Genomic DNA, 7,640 nt, shown 5'->3' on the forward strand with positions numbered 1-7,640 from the left:
CAGAAGTAAGAAATGAGGAGATTAAGCTTGGGTTATGCTTGGTTACGCCCACAATAAAGAAGTTCTTAATATTATATTATTATGAACTAATTGGTAAAAATTGATTAGGGTTTTCATTATGGAACTCTTAATTGGATAACTAGAGTTGCAAAACCTAGTTTTTAGGATTGTCCGACTATAGGGTTGGACCATTGTCTTACAAAGTTAAGCCTTTTGCTAATAGTTACGAGGAGCTTGGTGATTTGGTAACAAATGGATACCTTGTTGTGCTAGTAATCAGGAAAAGGTCACTTTAATAGATGTGATAAATAGATCCTAAGTATAATGAGACAAGTTTTGAGGAACTTGGTATTTTTCCATATAGGTGGACCGATGGCTGGGATAAGACATAGCTCGAGGCTAGAATCAAGATCAGAAGTTAGTCTTCACTAACTATCCAGGTGAGTACATGTAGATTTCTCCTCTCGGGTACTTGACATTTTGGAAATGTTTTCTGTGAAATGTTTAGAAATGATTTGGAAATGTTTCTTGTTTGAAAAGTAATAAATCCAAGCTAGTGAGTAAATAAACTCTTTATCTAAAGAGTAAGTTAAAGGTTTTGAAAGGCAATGTTTTTTAATAAAAAGAACTCTTTTTTGAGCAATGGTTTTCTAGCTACGATTTGTTACCTAGATTATTGAAAAGGATTAAAGGATTGTATTTTACAGTTATACTATGTTAAATGCTTTACTATGAAATATTATTATTGGAAATGCATGAGCATAACATGAATCATTTATGTGTGGTTAAGTTAGTAAAAGAATAGTGGTGATCATGCATCATATGAGTGAATTGCATTGTCTTGGAAATGTTTCTGACTTTGAAATGTGAATTGTTGCCTAGGGGTTTGCATGAGAACCAATCACAAGGCCTTTTGGACGATTTATTCTCCGATATGGATAATTGTAGCCTAATTTGGGGCGGTCCTTATGGACATGTTATTAGAAAAGGTCGTTTATGCGACTAAGCCTAATTCGGGGTGGTCCTTATGGACATTTTACTAGAAAAGGGTCGCTTATACGATCGAGCCTAATTTGGAGCGGTCCTTATGTAAAATAGATTTAATATATAGTGAGGATATGCATAACATGATTTGCATTATATCTATAAATACATGTTAAATTATAGTTCTATCAAATAATTTTGACAATGATCTTTGTATCTAAACTCATGCATCTCACAAAATAATGATTTTCTTTCGTATTTGTTTCAATGCCATGCATTCCGAGAATTTAGATCCAGCCTAGAGAGCCAAGATGCAATTCACAACATAGAGTCAATGGATAGATGCAAGACATATTTATAATTTTAATAGACCAAAGTCTGCTATAGTCTTTTTGGGCAAACTACATAAAAATTATTATATTTTGTTCGTTTTGTTGAACCACTACAAATCTAAATGTTTAATGAAAAACTTAAAAACTCATGTCTAGTAATTTTTTCTATATCTACCCTCCCTAATAACTAAAGAACTTTTTTGTCACATGGCATGCTCTCCTTCAATTTGATAAATATTAATTTGTGGTAATTTACAATTAAATAATTTCCAATTGTCACTATAAGACAATTCCACCAATATTTAATATTATTAATAATAAAAATTAATAAAGAACATAAAATAAAAAACGTATATGATCTAAATCAAGTAATTCAGCCAATTTTTTAACGTGTATGGGAAAATCTTTTTTCTTCAATTTAGTTATGATCCTCTAACAATCAAGCATAGTTATATTGCTTCTTTAAAAATTTAAGCTTGATTTCATTAATCATTCCTATTTCAAAACATTTACTTGATTTGCTTCAAATCGAATTCTACACTCAGTATGATATATGTTTTTAATTTTAGGATTCGGTCAATGATAGATTTTCGTTTTCATATTTCAATAGTTTTCATATTATTCTGCCAACTCAGTTCAATCAAAGATTTTCCTTTGCATATAACTTAGTTCTTATAATGTATTACCACAACATTTTGTTCAGTGTGAAAAGTTGAAGAAAGGAAAAATCGGCATCAAGAAGTCTAAGGAGGACAACAGGTTAGTATCTTAATGTATTTTTGAGTATACCTTATGAATTTGGTTTTATTCTTTCTGTAAAATGAAGTCTAATAACACCATTTAATATATGTCCACCACTTGCTCGATGTTACTATTCTGTTTGTTGTAATTGTGCTAACAATTTGTATATTGTGCTGTTTCCTATTACACTTAAGTAAATTGGTCATTTTGTAACTTATTTATTTGGCAATCGAATTTCATTAATCACAATTGTTCTCACTTATGTTTCTGACTATTTATAGGGACATATTGAACAAAATATGTCCCATTTAAATTTCATGACACCCTTACCCTACAATATATCTCCATCCTTTTTGTTCTCACTTATAGTTGGGCAGAATGGTCATTTTTTCTTAATTTAACCAAACGGCTGCAGACTATAATAAGAAGCATGTTTATTTTAAAAAATTAAAATAAACTAATTTTATAAACCAAAAATAGCTTTTTAATACGTAAAATTTAATAATGTATAACATTTCGGTAAAAATTAATGATATTTTAGTAAAAAAAAATGATATGACAACAAAAAATAAAGACATTTTAGTAAAAAATAATGATATTTCATCAAGAAATTATCATTATTGAATATAAAAAATGAAAAATAAATTCAATAAGAATAAACGAAAAAAAAAAGTGAAATAAAATTTTAATAACATAATCAAAATTTCAGCAATAAAAAAAGAAGAAGAAGAGGTTGGAAGAGGCAATACAAGTGTTGCGCCAAACAGAGCACGCGCAGAGGTTTTTGACTCAGAAGACTTCTAAAAAACAAACAGCTGCGAGATGAAAAGTGTTGCGCGTGTGCTGCGCCATGCAGCAGTAAGAGGTTTGAAGAGGCTTTATCCAAAAAACAAACAACACCTTACTTTTGCAATTTGAAGAACATTTTTTAATGGTGAAAGAAATAATTGCTAAGACTATGCCCATTGGTGATTAAAGGGAATAAGACTTACTAAGGTAATTAAGTTTTCGGGTTGTTCGTATATAGGTAATCATTTTTTTACACATCTAGGTAACAAACTTTTTGGAACTGTTCACATATTACCATTATGGTCTGCTATAGCAGGTTACATCTAGCTACAACAGGTAATAATGGTTATATGTGAACATTTTCAACAAGTTCGTTACCTAGATGTGTATAAAAAAATAGTTACATAAATATGAACAAAACCAAAAGTAAGAGTAAATTATACGAATGGTCCCTATGGTTTGGGGGAATTTGTGTGTTTGGTCACTAACTTATTTTTTAACTCGGATGGTCACTACTGTTTATTTTGTTGCGCGCTTAGTCCTTGTCTTACCTAAAAAGACTATCGTGCCCTTATTAATTTTTTTTAATTAGTTTTCTTATTTATGTATTTGTTTTTATATGTTTACAAAAATTAATAGACCCCACATCTGTATCTCCTCACCGTAAACCTGAAACTACATTTGAGAAATTTAATCTGAGTCACACCGGTTACCATCCCATCTCTCATCATCTTCAACTTTTATTTTCTTTCCATCTTTATTGACATGAAAGTCTTCATCATCCTTTTTTTATCCTTCAACTTTGGCGAACAAACACCATAACACATTGTCTGTTCACTTTAGTAGGTTGTGGTGTTGGTTTACTGGAGTTGAAGGACCGAAAAAGAATAGATGGTGAAGACGTCGATGTCATTAAAGATGGAAAATAAATAAAAGTTGAGGATGATGAGAGATAGAATGGTGAGGAGATACATATATGTGAGGTCTATTAGTTTTTTTGAACATATAAAAAAAATACATAAATAAGAAAATTAATTAAAATAAATAAATTAATAAGGGCACAATAGTCTTTTTGGGTAAGACAGGAACCAAGCGCAACAAAAATAAACATTAGGGACCATCCGAATTAAAAAAAAAATAAGTTAGAGACCAAATGCACAAATTCCCCCAAACCATAGGGATCATTCGTCTAATTTACTCTTACTTTTGGTTTTGTTCATATTTGGGTAACTATTTTTATTTTGTATGCATATATATAGGTAACGAACTTGTTGAAAGTGTTCACATATAACCGTTATGATCTATTGTAGTCAGATGTAACCTGCTACAGCCTACAACAGGTCATAATGGTCATATGTAAACAGTTCCAAAAAGTTTGTTATCTAGATGTATAAAAAAAATAATTACTTACCTTAATTAGTCCTATTCCCGTGATTAAATGAATAGTCGGTTGCCAAAATTGATTAAAAATATAAACTATTGGAAATTTACGGACGTATGGCTACCCATGCTTAGTCGTCCATTTTTCAGAAATATATTTTCCACGTAGGTAGCTCACAATATGACATTTTGATTTTTCTTAGATGGTTAAATAATTTTAATTATAATACAAAACTTATACTACTTATATGTGGATGTTATCTATATATGTATAGTAACTATATTTTTATAAAACATTAAATTATATTAATTTATAACTTCTTTTTCGCTACAAATCAAGACTAATATTAATATATTTATAAAAACTTTTTATATTAAAATTATAAAGTATTTCTAAATTTTAAAATAAATCTATTTCTTGTATTTTTATAGAATAAAAAAAGTAATAGATTTATTTAAAGTGGAATAAACATAAGTACAAATTATATTTATATGATAAAAGGTTGGGTTAGTTTTAATTGTTAATGTGTCTTAAAATTTTGGTTTGGTTGAGCTATAGATGGATGTAATTTACCATAATAGTAAAAACTGTATAGAGTAAATTGTAAAATTGGTAACTATGGAAAATGTAGTTGAGTCTTTTTATTCATTCACATGGTTAGTCTAAATTGAAACACGTAGATTTGGTTTACAAATTTAAATTTTAGAGTGACTATATGAATACTTTTTTTCTCCCTGAAACTATACTTTTTGGGATATTAGAACGATCAATTTTTATTTTATATCGTTGTTCAAATATTTGTCCGTATTTGTGTTTATTAAAAAAAATTATTATTAGTTTTTATTTTCGTTTTCATAGACTAAGTAAGCTAATTTATTCTTAAATTGTTAACCTATGTCTCTAAAAGGACTTAAATTCATGATTTTTCAATTAAGAGTCACTTATTACCATTATGCCAAATTTTAAGTTTAGATTTGCATTGTTGAAATTGAAGTCAGTATCGTAGGTTACTTACCTGAAGTCACTAGATGTTTCAACATAATTAGTATCATAGGTCACTTATTTGAAGTTACTGAAGGTCGAAGAAAACAACAGTGAGATGAGAGACTGCCGCAGATGCGTTGTCAGCTTAGTTTTTTGTTTTAGGTCAAGGCAATCACTTGTCGTCTCTAAAACGGAGAAAGCAACAATTAGGAGGCAAATATGGAGGGTTCTATTGATTTAAGCAGCGGAGAACACGTGAAAAATTAAATGACAAAACAGATTAGAAGTAAAACAAAAGTCCAATTGGAGGAAGATGGAGGTGAATATCACGATTGACGACTTGAAAGTGTTCGAGCTGCTCAAATACCAGGTATTGTTTATAAGTTTGTTAAGTTTTAATTATATATATAATGTTTCATTCATATTTTGGAGCCATGAAACATTTTTTTTTTTCGTTAGCATCAAATACTTCCTAAAGATTATTACTTAAATGTGAAAATTTACAATCACAATTTTTTTTTCATTTAAATGACACTTTATGCTTGTGGATAATAATACACTTCGTTTTTGGTTTTTGTCAATACATATTCTTGGAATTTTGTAATACAAAATGTTTATCGTAACAAATTTAACTAAATGATATCTTTTATCCCCTTCTATCACAATTACTTTGCCTTCATATTTGAGTCATGTATCTTTCGGGAAAAGATGATTAGTAGGCATTCCTTGAGCAAAGATCGATCTTGAAATTTGAAGTTTAGCAAAATAAGGATTTTGCATTGTTGAAACCGAAGTCAGTATCGTAGGTCACTAGAGGTTTCAGCGTAATCAATATTGTAGGTCACTTACTTGAAGCTACTGGAGGTCGAAGAATACAATAGAAAGATCACCATAGACGAACTGACGACTTCGTTTTTTATTTTATGTCATGGCAATTACTTGTCTCTAAAACAGAGAGAGCAACGATTTGGAGGCAAAGACGGAAAATTCAATCAATTTAAGCAACGGAGAACACGTGAAAAATTAAAGGACAAAATATAAGTCCAATTGGGGGAAGAAGGAGGTGAATGCCATGATCAACGACTTGAAACATGGTAGTATTTGAGTCGGCTCGATACTAGGTACGGTTTATAAGTTAGTTAAGTTTTAATTATATATATATAATGTTTCATTCATATTTAGAAGCCATATTTTTTTTCCTGTCGTTAGCATCAAATACTTCGAAAAGGTGATTACTTAAATCTGAAAATTTACAATCACCATTTTATTCCATTTAAATGACACTTTATGCTTGTGGATCATAAAACACTTCGTTTTGTTTGGATGTCATACATATTCTTGAAATTTTGTAATACATAATATTTATTATAATGAATTTTTAAGTAAATGATATCTTTTATCCCCTTCTACGGTTCTACCACAATTACTTTGCCTTCATATTTGAGTCAAGTTCTTGAAAATATTGGGATATGTTTTTCCTATTTGAGAACCAAGATATATATATATATATATATATATATATATATATATATATATATATATATATATATATATATATATATATATATATATATATATATATATATATATATATATATATATATATATATATATATATATATATATAGTATCTTATAAAAAAAATCTAATTATTTCTAAAAATAGATTGATTATAATAATAATATTTTTTTAAGACATCTAAATGATGAAGCTGATAGTACAAATAACCATTAATAAATTAATATTAAATTTTAACCACGTTTTGAATTCAAATATTTATCATTAAATCTCCTTATATTTCTCAGCAATTTGTTATGGTTCCCTCAAATCCCGGATTCATTCAAATTTTGAACCCTTTTAGATATCCTTAAATTTAGCATGTTGATTCATATATCTCTCTAATCGCATATACCTCTTTGTTCCCTCCTCTGCAATAAAGCCACCGTCCAGGAACAAAAAATGACTTCATCTCCCATCTTCCACTATCCCCAACCACCGGTTCTATGACACTGCTTTCTGACGTCTTTCCTTCCAAAAACGACTTCACCACAAGAACCCTAAATTACTTTTGGAAGCTCACCCTCTTCTCATTCTCTATCTTTTTTCTCTCAATTGGCATTTAGAGTTTTGATTTGTCATATGTGACGCCGTCCACCGCGACCATGACATTTTTTGATCGTTTTTACACCATCGCTTCCATTCAAACCCAACCATTCCCAAATGTCGGCCTAATTGATACACACTTTTGCCATTTTCACGGTTATGCCTTCATATTTTATGCCGTCTTGATCCGTTTCTTTTTATCGGTTATTTGATGTATCATGTAACAAATAACACCATAGTTTGATTATTTTGTCTTCGACATGTACTTTTTTTTGTAACATAACATTTTTGTAGAGGAAACATATCACCGAAAGAATTTACACGCC

The sequence above is a fragment of the Lactuca saligna genome, chromosome 7 (assembly GCF_052625555.1).
Source record: "Lactuca saligna cultivar CGN05327 chromosome 7, ASM5262555v1, whole genome shotgun sequence".
Classification (NCBI taxonomy): domain Eukaryota; kingdom Viridiplantae; phylum Streptophyta; class Magnoliopsida; order Asterales; family Asteraceae; genus Lactuca; species Lactuca saligna.